The sequence below is a fragment of the Aquarana catesbeiana genome, linkage group LG01 (genome assembly GCF_042186555.1).
Source record: "Aquarana catesbeiana isolate 2022-GZ linkage group LG01, ASM4218655v1, whole genome shotgun sequence".
Lineage (NCBI taxonomy): Eukaryota > Metazoa > Chordata > Amphibia > Anura > Ranidae > Aquarana > Aquarana catesbeiana.
This window is the reverse complement of record NC_133324.1, coordinates 478,643,606-478,655,796: the sequence shown is the minus strand read 5'-3', so window position 1 is coordinate 478,655,796 and position 12,191 is coordinate 478,643,606. Positions and strand designations below refer to the sequence as shown.

General features: G+C 49.8%; 1 protein-coding gene across 1 annotated transcript in view; it reads right to left on the bottom strand.

Moving 5' to 3' along the window:
- ECPAS (Ecm29 proteasome adaptor and scaffold) overlaps positions 1 to 12,191 on the bottom strand; it is a 185,067-nt gene that overhangs the window by 170,536 nt on the left and 2,340 nt on the right. The gene's annotated exons all lie outside the window — the stretch shown is intronic.

The following is a 12,191-nucleotide window of genomic DNA, read 5'->3' as shown; positions in this document are numbered from 1 at the left end:
TATGAGCTAGAGTTGTCCTCTACATCTCTGCACATGTGCACAGCACGGTGTTCTTGTATTTCGTAGTAGTATATATTTAGAAAGAGCTCGTCCGTCCTGTCAGTACAGCCCCTCCGCCTACTCCAACCTTTTTAGTCAATGGGGTTGGCAAGATGTAATCTACAGAATGCTCTCAGGTTTTGGTCAGGCAGCTGTTGAAGTCTATGTCAACTCTGACAATATATTTCTTTTATTTGCTCCTGTTTGGTTTGTCAAAGTAGAACTAAAGGAAAAACTTTTTTTTTTTTTTCATTTTGGATAAGGAAAGAGAGGCTTATAACTCCTGTCAGGTTTGTATTTGCCATCTTTGTCCCATTGGGGAAAATTCCCTTCACTTCCTGTCTCATAGCCAAACAGGAAGCAAGAGGAAATCTCTGGTTGTCACTAGAACTAGTTTCCTTATTGGATGGTTTCCCCTCTGGCTTTGTTTAGACTTGCAGTTGGGGGTTTTCTGGTATCCATTGATACCGGGCATATCATGCATGTCTTTTGGTCATATTACAAGATTGGCAGATTATTGTTCCCCTTGGAATATATAAATATAGATACAGTGGGTATTGGAATATATATATATATACTACAGGGCTTTTTTTCAGCAGGAACGCGGGGGGAATGCAGTTCCGGCCCCTCCAGCACTAAATATATGTAATAGCATGGGGTGTGCTGGAGGGTCTATTGATGTTGGCTGCTGGGGGATCTATTGTCACTGGTGGGGATCTGATTTTGTGTGAGGGTCTATTGTTGCTGATGGGGAATCTATTGTTGCTGGAGGGGTCTACTGTTGAAGGAGAGGTCTATTTTTACTGGCTGTTGGAGGGTCTATTGATGCTGGCTGCTGGGAGATCTGTTGTTGCTGCTGGGGGTCTAATGTTGCTTGGGTGGATATTTTGTTACTGGGTGTGATATTTTGCTCTGTGTGGTTCGCTGTTGCTGTAGGGAATCTATTGTTGTTGGGGTGGAGTAGATTGTTGCTGGGGAAGTCTATTGTTGTGTGGGGATCTATTGCTGGGATTCTATTGTTCCTGGCTGCAGGGGATCTATTTTACTGCTTTTCTTTTTATCATTAACATGTTCCATACAAATGATTTAGCACCAAAAAATTATACTTGGTTCTGCATTCTCTAAAAGGGGCAGTACTGGTAGGTGGGTAGGGGGTGGAATCAAGGGACAGTGGTCAGAGGTGACGAGTTTGTGCGCCTATTCTTCAAGAAAAAAAGCCCTGTATAAATTTACACAGTATCTAAGAAAAGTGAGTACACCCCTCACATTTTTGTAAATATTTTCTTCTATCTTTTCATGTGACAACACTGAAGAAATGACACTTTGCTACAATGTAAAGTAGTGAGTGTACAGCTTGTATAACAGTGTAAATTTGCTGTCCCCTCAAAATAACTCAACACACAGCCATTAATGTCTAAACCGCTGACAACAAAAGTGAGTACACCTCTAAGTGAAAATGTCCAAATTGGACCCAAAGTGTCAATATGTTATGTGGCCACCATTATTTTCCAGCACTGCCTAAACCCCCTTGGGCATGGAGTTCTTTGCAATCTTTTTTTCAGATCTTTAGAGAGTTCTTTGCCATGAGGTGCCATGTTGAACTTTCAGTGACCAGTATGAGAGAGTGAGAATGATAACACCAAATTTAACACACCTGCTCCCCATTCACATCTGAGAGACCCTGTAACACTAACGGTCACATGACACTGGGGAGAGAAAATGGCTAATTGGGCCCAATTTGGACATTTTCACTTAGGGGTGTACTCACTTTTGTTGCCAGCGGTTTAGACATTAATGGGTGTGTGTTGAGTTATTTTGGGGGGACAGCAAATTTACACTGTTATACAAGCTGTACACTCACTACTTTACATTGTAGCAAAGTGTCATTTCTTCAGTGTTGTCACATGAAAAGATATAATAAAATATTTACAAAAATGTGAGGGGTGTACTCACTTTTGTGAGATACTGTATATGATGGTCTTTTTTGAGCAAGGGGTATGCCAGGTCCCAGACAATTTTTGCACTGGTTCCGATATATGTTGGGCACTCGGGGCTGGAGCTGGAAGTCTTTGCCTTTATACACACAGAAGGCGTACACATATCCTGTAGCTGTATCTCAAAGTTTATTTAGTTTCAACCCGTAGGAATCTTCAACAAAGTTTGTTAAAATCCCAGCAATGTACATTGATCACCCAAAGGGGAATGTTTTTCCTCAACAAAAGCAAACCTCCCAACTTTCAAACTTGTGAATGAGGCACACTTAAGGGAGGGAGAACCCGGCGGCACGCTCAGCGCGCCGTAACACAAATATTTGTGGCCAAACTTTTCAGTGTGAGGGTCTTAAGGGGCACAGTTAAACAAAACCCAGGCTTCGGGTATGTGCTGGGGGGTCCCTTTGGGAGGTAGAGGACTTGTGCTAGAATGTGGGGTAGAGTTGGAGACAAATATATACTGGGTGATGGGTACTTTGGGAGGGACTTGTGCTAGAGCAAGCACTACTCTCCCCCAGTTTACCCTTTCAGCAAAAATATGCACCCCCGCCCGCAAAATCCAGCACTAATCTGCTCACTCATCCTTCCTCATCCTCACAAATCCCCCCTCACAGCACAAAACCCCCTCCCCCTCCCATATTCCCCCTCTCAGCAAAAATCCTCAGCCCCATTTACCCCCTTCCAGCACAAATCCCCCATCTCTGCACAAACTTTCCCCTAATCTCCCCATCTCAGCACAAATTGTCACCCTCTTATACCCCCTTATAGCACAAATCCCCCCTCTCAGCACAAAATGCCCCCCCATATCAGTCTTTCTAGCATAAATCCTCCAAATTCCTCCTTCTTATACAAATTCTCTTACCCCCCCAAATCCTCCTCTCAGCACACATCTCCCCCTTTCCAGCACAAATACCCCCTCTCGGCACAATCATCCCCCACATATTCCCCCTCACAGCACAGATACCCCCTCTCTGTGTGGGGCGGCACAGTGGTGTAGTGGATAGCACTTTCACCTAGCAGTAAGAAGGGTTGCTGGTTCAAATCCCAACCACGACACTACCTGCCTGGGGTTTGCATGTTCTCTCTGTGCCTGTGTGGGTTTCCTCCGGGTACTCTGGTTTCCTCCCACACTCCAAAGACATGCTGGTAGGTTAATTGGATCCTGTCTAAATTGTCTCTAGTATGTATGAATGTGAGTTAGGGACCTTAGAGTGTAAGCTCCTTGAGGGTAGGGACTGATGTGAATGTACAATGTATATGTAAAGCGCTGCGTACATTGACGGTGCTATATAAGTACCTGAAATAAATAAATAAATAAATGTTGCTGGAACTTGTTCCGCCACTTGGCTCCACTCCGGGACTCAGTCTTGATTCGCCGGGACTTACATCAAATCCCGGGACAGTCCCAGCAAATTCTGGATAGTTGAGAGGTATGCAAAAGTGGAGTTACTCTTTAAAGTGTCATTACACCCACACTATGAAAAACTCTCAATACATGCTATATAACAGGGTATTCATATTCACAAAGCCACTACAGCATTTGGTTTGTGTGGAGTGAATTATATCTGGTTCATCCTGCCTTCAGCTGTTCCTCCCATGTTCTCTGTGGCCCCACTGCAGGTTGGGATTGTGCAGACCAGCACAATCTGGGCAGACTACAGAGTCACACATGTGGGTGTATACACAGTGGTAAATGATACTCCGCTTCCTCCCTTATGCTGTGTACACAAGACCGGACTTTCGACGGACTGAATCACGTCGGACTTTTCAACGGACTTCCGAATCGGACTTATCTACACACAATCACACCAAAGTCCGACGGATTAGACCATGATGACGTACGACCAAACTAAAATAAGGAAGTTCATAGCCAGTAGCCAATAGCTGCCCTAGCATTGTTTTTCATCCGTCGGACTAGCATACAGACGAACAGATTTTTCAACTGGACTCGAGTCCATCTGAAAGATTTGAAACATGTTCTAAATCTAAAGTCCGTCACATTTTCGACAGAAAATGTCCGCTGCAGGTCCGATGAAGCCCACACACGTTCGAATTGTCTGACGGATTCGTTCCGTCGGACAAGTTTGGTCGAAAAGTCCAACCGTGAGTACACGGCATTAGTCTTCCTCCACGCCCTCCTATTGCCTCCTTAGGGGGCAAGATATAATATGCTGATTTATTACATTCATTAAGAAACTCACAAAAAAAAAAAATCTTAGTTTTAATATACAGTAAAACCTTGGATTGCGTGCATAATTTGTTCCGGAAACATGCTTGTAATCCAAAGTACTCATATATCAAAGCGAATTTCCCCATAAGAAATAATGAAAACGAATGTATTCGTTCCACAACCATTTATTCATAAGTCCTTTAGTCTATAGTCCATATAAAAAGATTATAGCAATGTAACTTCGAGGCAACTTCAGGGAAAGCCTGGGTAATCTCTCTGTAATATCGGATCCAAATCACATCAATTAAGATGAGGATCAGACTTGGAGGCAACTTCCATTAAAGTCTATGGGCACAAGTCGGATAGAAGTCGCCTTGTAGTAGTACAGAAACCTTTTCTAAAGTTGGAGCGACTTCAGTAGTGCTAAATAAGACAGCTCTCATTGACTAAAATGGGATTTCACATGTCATACCATTTGGGGTCTCACAAGTCAGGTCCAAAGTTGCAGCAGTGTGAATCGAGCCTAATGCCGCGTACACACGAGCGGACTTTCTATCCTACTTGGTCCGGCACACTTTCCGACGGACTTTGTCCGTCAGGTGCGCCGGACTTTAAAACGGACGGACTTGCCCACACACGCCGGGACTTTCCGGCGGGCTAAGTCCGCCCGTCTTTCCGACGGACTTTCGCCGGAGTTCCGGCGGACTTTCAGAATGAACGGACTTGCCCACACACGGACAAGTCCGTTCATTTTGAACGTGACTCAGGTGCGACGGGACTAGAAAAGGATGTCAATCTTGCCGCTTTTATCGGCGAGATTGACACCTTACTAGCCCCGTCGCGGGGCATACCAGGCCCTTAGGTCTGGTATGGATTATAAAGGGGAACCCCGCTACGCCGAAAAAACGGCGTGGGGTCCCCCTAAAATCCATACCAGACCCCGATCCGAGCACGCAGCCTGGCCGGTCAGGAAAGGGGGTGGGGACGAGCGAGCGCCCCCCCCCTCCTGAACCGTACCAGGCCGCATGCCCTCAACATGGGGGTGGGTGCTTTGGGGGAGGGGAGCGCCCTGCGCCCCCCCCCCAAAGCACCTTGTCCCCATGTTGATGAGGACAAGGGCCTCTTCCCGACAACCCTGGCCGTTGGTTGTCGGGGTCTGCGGGCGGGGGGCTTATCGGAATCTGGGAGCCCCCTTTAATAAGGGGGCCCCCAGATCCCGGCCCCCCACCCTATGTAAATGAGTATGGGGTACATGGTACCCCTACCCATTTACCTAGGAAAAAAGTGTAAGTAATAAAACACACTACACAGGTTTTTAAAATATTTTATTAAACAGCTCCGGGGGGGGGATCTTCCTCCGGCTTCGGGGGTCTTCTTCCGGCTTCGGGGGTCCCTCCGCTTCATCTTCTCCCGGCGTCCGGTTGGTTCTTCTCCGCTCTCTTCTCCCGGTGTTCCTGTTCTTCGGCCGGCTCCTCTGCTGTCTTCAAGTAGCTCTCTTGCCAGCAGAGGTCCGGACTTCTGGGCTTCTGGGCTTCTCTTCCCCAGATGTTGACACGACGCTCTCTCCTGCTGGACTGCTCTCCGAGGGCTGCGTTGTGACTTATATAGGTGGAGACCCCGCCCCCTTTTGATGTCACAGTCCCTGGGCATGCTGGGACTGTGACGTTTTAGGGGGCGTGGTCACTGGGTGATGTTGACCACGCCCCCTAAAACGTCACAGTCCCAGCATGCCCAGGGACTGTGACATCAAAAGGGGGCGGGGTCTCCGCCTATATAAGTCACAACGCAGCCCTCGGAGAGCAGTCCAGCCGGAGAGAGCGTCGTGTCAACATCTGGAGAAGAGAAGAGAAGAAGCCCAGAAGCCCAGAAGTCCAGAAGTCCAGAAGTCCGGACCTCTGCTGGCAAGAGAGCTACCTGAAGACAGCAGAGGAGCCGGCCGAAGAACTGGAACACCGGGAGAAGAACCAACCGGACGCCGGGAGAAGATGAAGCGGAGGGACCCCCGAAGCCGGAAGAAGACCCCCGAAGCCGGAGGAAGATTCCCCCCCCCCGGAGCTGTTTAATAAAATATTTTAAAAACCTGTGTAGTGTGTTTTATTACTTACACTTTTTTCCTAGGTAAATGGGTAGGGGTACCATGTACCCCATACTCATTTACATAGGGTGGGGGGCCGGGATCTGGGGGCCCCCTTATTAAAGGGGGCTCCCAGATTCCGATAAGCCCCCGCCCGCAGACCCCGACAACCAACGGCCAGGGTTGTCGGGAAGAGGCCCTTGTCCTCATCAACATGGGGACAAGGTGCTTTGGGGGGGGGGGCGCAGGGCGCCCCCCTCCCCCAAAGCACCCACCCCCATGTTGAGGGCATGCGGCCTGGTACGGTTCAGGAGGGGGGGGCGCTCGCTCGTCCCCACCCCCTTTCCTGACCGGCCAGGCTGCGTGCTCGGATCGGGGTCTGGTATGGATTTTAGGGGGGACCCCACGCCGTTTTTTTCGGCGTAGGGGCTTCCCTTTATAATCCATACCAGACCTAAGGGCCTGGTATGCCCCGCGCTCGCCGCAATAGGAAAATGTGTTTTTCCTATTGCAGCGAGCGTGAGATGCAATACCCTGCCCTCGTGTTGTATCTGGTCCGTCGGACCAGCATACACACGAGCGGGCTTTCCGTCGGACCAGCACACACATGAGCGGACTTTCCGCCCGAAACTGAGTCCGGCGGAAAGATTTAGAACTTTCTTCAAATCTAGGTCCGGCGGGCTTTTGGGAAAAAGTCCGCCGGAAAAGTCCGCCGGTGCCTACACACGGGCGGATTGTCCGGCACACTCTGGTCCGCCGGACCAAGTATGCCGGAAAGTCCGACCGTGTGTACGCGGCATTAATGTTGTACCTTCACTAAATGTAACCATATTGCTACACTTACAGGCTGGGCCTGATTTCCCACAAGGCTACCGAGGCCAGGCCTCGGGGCGGCAGTGATGCAGGGGCGGCGCCGCTCCTGCGGCGACTTCTCAGCCGCCAGGGGCGGGCTGGGTCGGGGGGGAGGGTGGCAATTTCCCCCCAGGCCATCCCAACTTATATGCAAAACGGCCGGCGGCCGCCCACTGACTATTTTTTTTTTTTTTTTAAATTTCTAAGAGGAAGTCGGGCGGGGTGTTTTATCAGAAAGCCGCTACGCTGTGGCATTCTGGGAGCTGTAGTCCATGCGAGCACCCAATGATTGGCCGAACAGGGTCATGTGCGGGCGACCGACATGGGCACCTTTGATTGGCCCGGCGGAGCTGGTCACTGTGGAGGCGGGGCTGGTCTGTGGGTGATCGCGACCACTTGCTGCAGGAATCCTGCCTCTCTGCCTGGCATGCTGTGTGTCTTCTGAGGTCTCTCTCTCTCTCATCTACCCCCTCACAGTCAGTGTACCCCCTCTGTTAGCGCCTGCCCTTGCTATCAACCCGCCCCTCTCTCTATGCCCCCCCTCTATCAGCGCACCCATCTCTATCAGTGCCGCCCCTCTCTATCAGCCCCCCCTCTCTGTCCACCCCCTCTCTATCAGCCCCCCCTCTCTGTCAACCAACCTCTCTATTAGCCCGCCCCTCTCTGTCAGCCCGCCCCTCTCTGTCAACCCACCCCTCTCTGTCAGTGCCCCCCTCTCTGTCAGTGCCCCCCTCTCTGTCAGAGCCCGCCCCTCTCTGTCAGTGCCCGCCCCTCTCTGTCAGTGCCCGCCCCTCTCTGTCAGTGCCTGCCCCTCTCTGTCAGTGCCTGCCCCTCTCTGTCAGTGCCCCCCCTCCCTGTCAGTGCCCCCCCTCTCTGCCTCTCTGTCAACGCCCCCCTCTCTGTCAGTGCCCCCCTCTCTGTCAGTGCCCCCCTCTCTGTCAGTGCCCCCCTCTCTATCAGCCCCCACTCTCTGTCAACCCCCCTCTCTATCAGCCCCCCCTCTCTGTCAACCCCCCTCTCTATCAGCCCCCCCTCTCTGTCAACCCCCCTCTCTATCAGCCCCCCTCTCTGTCAACCCCCCTCTCTATCAGCCTGTCCCTCTCTGTCAACCCACCCCTCTCTGTCAGTGCCCCCCTCTCTGTCAGTGCCCCCCTCTCTGTCAATGCCCCCCCCTCTGTCAATGCCCCCCCTCTCTGTCAATGCCCCCCCTCTCTGTCAGTGCCCCCCCTCTGTCAGTGCCCCCTCTCTGTCAGTGCCCCCTCTCTGTCAGTGCCCCCCTCTCTGTCAGTGCCCCCCCTCTGTCAGTGCCCCCCTCTCTGTCAACCCGCCCCTCTCTGTCAGTGCCCCCCCCTCTCTGTCAGTGCCCCCTCTCTGTCAGTGCCACCCCTCTCTGTCAGTGCCACCCCTCTCTGTCAGCCGCAGCAGAGTGCACCATGCCAGCCAGCCACTCACTGACCCACAGCAGGGAGCCAGGCCAGCCTTCCCGCAGCAGTGTGCACCTTGCCAGCCACCCACCCACCAACCAACAGCAGGAAACCAGCCAGCCACACCAGGAACCAGCCATGGTGACCCACCCACAGCAGGGAGCCAGCCACAGCAGCGTGCCAGCCAGCCACCCACAGGAGCCAACCAGCCACTGTGACCATCCACAGCAGGATGCCAGCCAGCCACCCACGGTGACCCACCCACACCAGGGAGCCAGCCAGCCACAGCAGGATGCTGACCAGCCACCCACAGGAGCCAGCCACAGAGGACGTGGGAGCCAGCCAGCCACCCACAGGAGCCAGCCAGCCACCCACAGGAACCAGCCGCAGAGGACGTGGGAGCCAGCCAGCCACAAAGGACGCAGGAGCCAGCCAGCCACCAACAGTAGCCAGCCACAGAGGATGCGGGAGCCAGCCAGTCACAAAGGACGCGGGAGCCAGCCAGCCACCAACAGTGAAGGACCCGGCCTTGGGGCGGCAAAGGGAGTAAATCCGGGTCTGCTTACAGGCGCCTCTCTTCTCTTTTATACTCAGTGATGTGACGCTACTCATATTGCAAGATCTCGCTTGTTTATCAAGTTAAAATTTATAAAAAAATTGCTCATTTTGTAAAACACTCGCAGACCAAGTTACTCACAATCCAAGGTTTTACTGTTCTTTGTAACGTCAGTTACTATCTGTCAAGTTGAATTGTTCAGGAGAGGTTTTAAAACGTCCCATGTACATTAAGCTCAAATCAGTACTAAATATATCTAATATAATTGCTAATACCTGTAAAGTGAAAAAAGAGCCTTGGGTGCAGACAGTGGCGTAGCGTGGGGGGTGCAGGGGGTGCCGTGGCCCCGGGCGCGACATTTAGGGGGGCGCCAGTATGTGTCACTGGCTGCCTCCTCCTAATTTCTAATCCCTGTGTCCCCGGGCTCCGGCCACCATGTTAAGTGTCCGGCACCCTGTGATTGGGCGTATGGGGGTCATGTGAGGCGTAGGGCTGGCCTGTCCTCGATCGCTCCTGAAGTCCCGCCTCCGCACATGACCCCCCCATACGCCCAATCACAGGGCGCTGGACACTGAACATGGCAGCAGCAAGCAGAGCGCAGGGGAGAGAAGCATGTGAGCCACTGCTGTGTTCTCCTCCTCATCCGGATCGACGCAGGCCAGGATGAGAAGGTTAGTGAGACTCCCTCGTGAGAGTCTTGTTACTGGCCGGGGGGGGGGGGCGAGAGAGAGACTGTAGGCAGGACAGTGTAGTGTAGTGGTTAGTATAGTGGTCATTATAGTGTAGTTTAGTATGGAGGTCAGTGTAGTGTAGTGGTCAGTATGGGGGGCAGTGTAGTGGACAGTGTACTGTAGTATAGTGGACAGTGTAGTATGGTGGTCAGTATAGCGTAGTATAGTGGACAGTATAGTGGTTAGTGTAGTCTAGTATAGTGGTTTGCATAGTGCTCAGTATAGTGTAATATAGTGGTTAGTATGGTTGTTAGTGTAATGGACAGTATAGTGTAGTGTAGTATGGTGGTCAGTGTAGTGTAGTATAGTGGTCAGTATAGTGTAGTGTAGTATGGTGGTTAGTGTAGTATAGTGGTCAGTGTAGTGTAGTATAGTGGTCAGTATGGTGGTCAGTGTAGTGTAGTATAGTGGTCAGTATAGTGGTCAGTGTAGTTTAGTATAGTGGTCAGTATAGTATAGTGGTCAGTGTAGTGTAGTATGGTGGTCAGTATAGTGTAGTATACTGGTCAGTATAGTGGTTAGTGTAGTATAGTATAGTGGTCAGTATAGTGTAGTTTAGTATGGAGGTCAGTGTAGTGTAGTGGACAGTGTAGTATGGTGGTCAGTGTAATGTAGTATAGTGGACAGTGTAGTATGGTGGTCAGTATAGTGTAGTATGGTGGTCAGTGTAATGTAGTATAGTGGACAGTGTAGTATGGTGGTCAGTATAGTGTAGTATAGTGGTCAGTATAATGTAGTATGGTGGACAGTGTAGTATAGTGGTCAGTGTAGTGTAGTATAGTGGTCAGTATAGTGGTTAGTATAGTGTAGTTTAGTATGGAGGTCAGTGTAGTGTAGTGGACAGTGTAGTATATGGTCAGTATAGTGGTCAGTGTAGTGTAGTGTGGTGGTCAGTATAGTGTAGTATAGTGGACAGTGTAGTATAGTGGTCAGTGTAGTGTAGTATAGTGGACAGTGTAGTATGGTGGTCAGTATAGTGTAGTATAGTGGATAGTGTAGTATGGTGGTCAGTATAGTGTAATATAGTGGACAGTGTAGTATGGTGGTCAGTATAGTGAAGCATAGTGGACAGTGTAGTATGGTGGTCAGTATAGTGTAGCATAGTGGACAGTGTAGTATGGTGGTCAGTATAGTGTAGTATAGTGGTCAGTGTAGTATAGTGGACAGTATAGTGGTCAGTGTAGTGTAGTATAGTGGTCAGTATAGTGTAGTATAGTGGACAGTGTAGTATGGTGGTCAGTATAGGGTAGTATAGTGGTCAGTGTAGTATGGTGGACAGTGTAGTATGGTGGTCAGTATAGTGGTCAGTGTAGTATAGTGGACAGTGTAGTATGGTGGTCAGTGTAGTGTAGTATAGTGGACAGTGTAGTATGGTGGTCAGTATAGTGTAGTATAGTGGTCAGTGTAGTATAGTGGACAGTATAGTGGTCAGTGTAGTGTAGTATAGTGGTCAGTATAATGTAGTATAGTGGACAGTGTAGTATGGTGGTCAGTATAGTGTAGTATAGTGGTCAGTGTAGTATAGTGGACAGTATAGTGGTCAGTGTAGTGTAGTATAGTGGTCAGTATAGTGTAGTATAGTGGATAGTGTAGTATAGTGGTCAGTGTGGTATAGTGGTCAGTGTAGTGTAGTATAGTGGTCAGTGTAGTGTAGTATAGTGGACAGTGTAGTATGGTGGTCAGTATAGTGGACAGTGTAGTGTAGTATAGTGGACAGTGTAGTATGGTGGTCAGTATAGTGTAGTATAGTGGTCAGTGTAGTATAGTGGACAGTGTAGTGGACAGTATAGTGGTCAGTGTAATATAGTGGACAGTATAGTATAGTGGTCAGTGTAGTATAGTGGACAGTATAGTATAGTGGTCCGTGTAGTGGACAATGTAGTGTAGTGGACAGTGTAGTTCTCAGTGTAGTGGTCAGTATAGGAATCAGGTAGGTCAGTACTATTGTATTTGAAGGGACTCAGGGATAGCTAAAAGTCCGCAGGTTAGGGGGCGCAAATTACTTGCCTTGCCCCGGGTGCTGACAACCCACGCTACGCCACTGGGTGCAGATGCCATCTGAACAAAATGAACACTAGTCTCAATCATCTTTGACTCTGCCTACACCAGATTAATGCACAAAAAAATACACATCTGATGCTCAATAAAGGTTTATTGGGAGCTGTAAAAAAGTTATTTGATATTTATAATCTAATTTTAATTGCTCTTTTGATTTTTTTTTGTCATGTGACTGGCACAGCACCAATCAGGACTGGTCAGACAGACTCACGCTGTAGAGAGCTACATCAGCAGAGTAATAGTAAGCAAATGAACAAACTACAAGTCCCATCATCCACCGCAGCAGATGTCTTGTA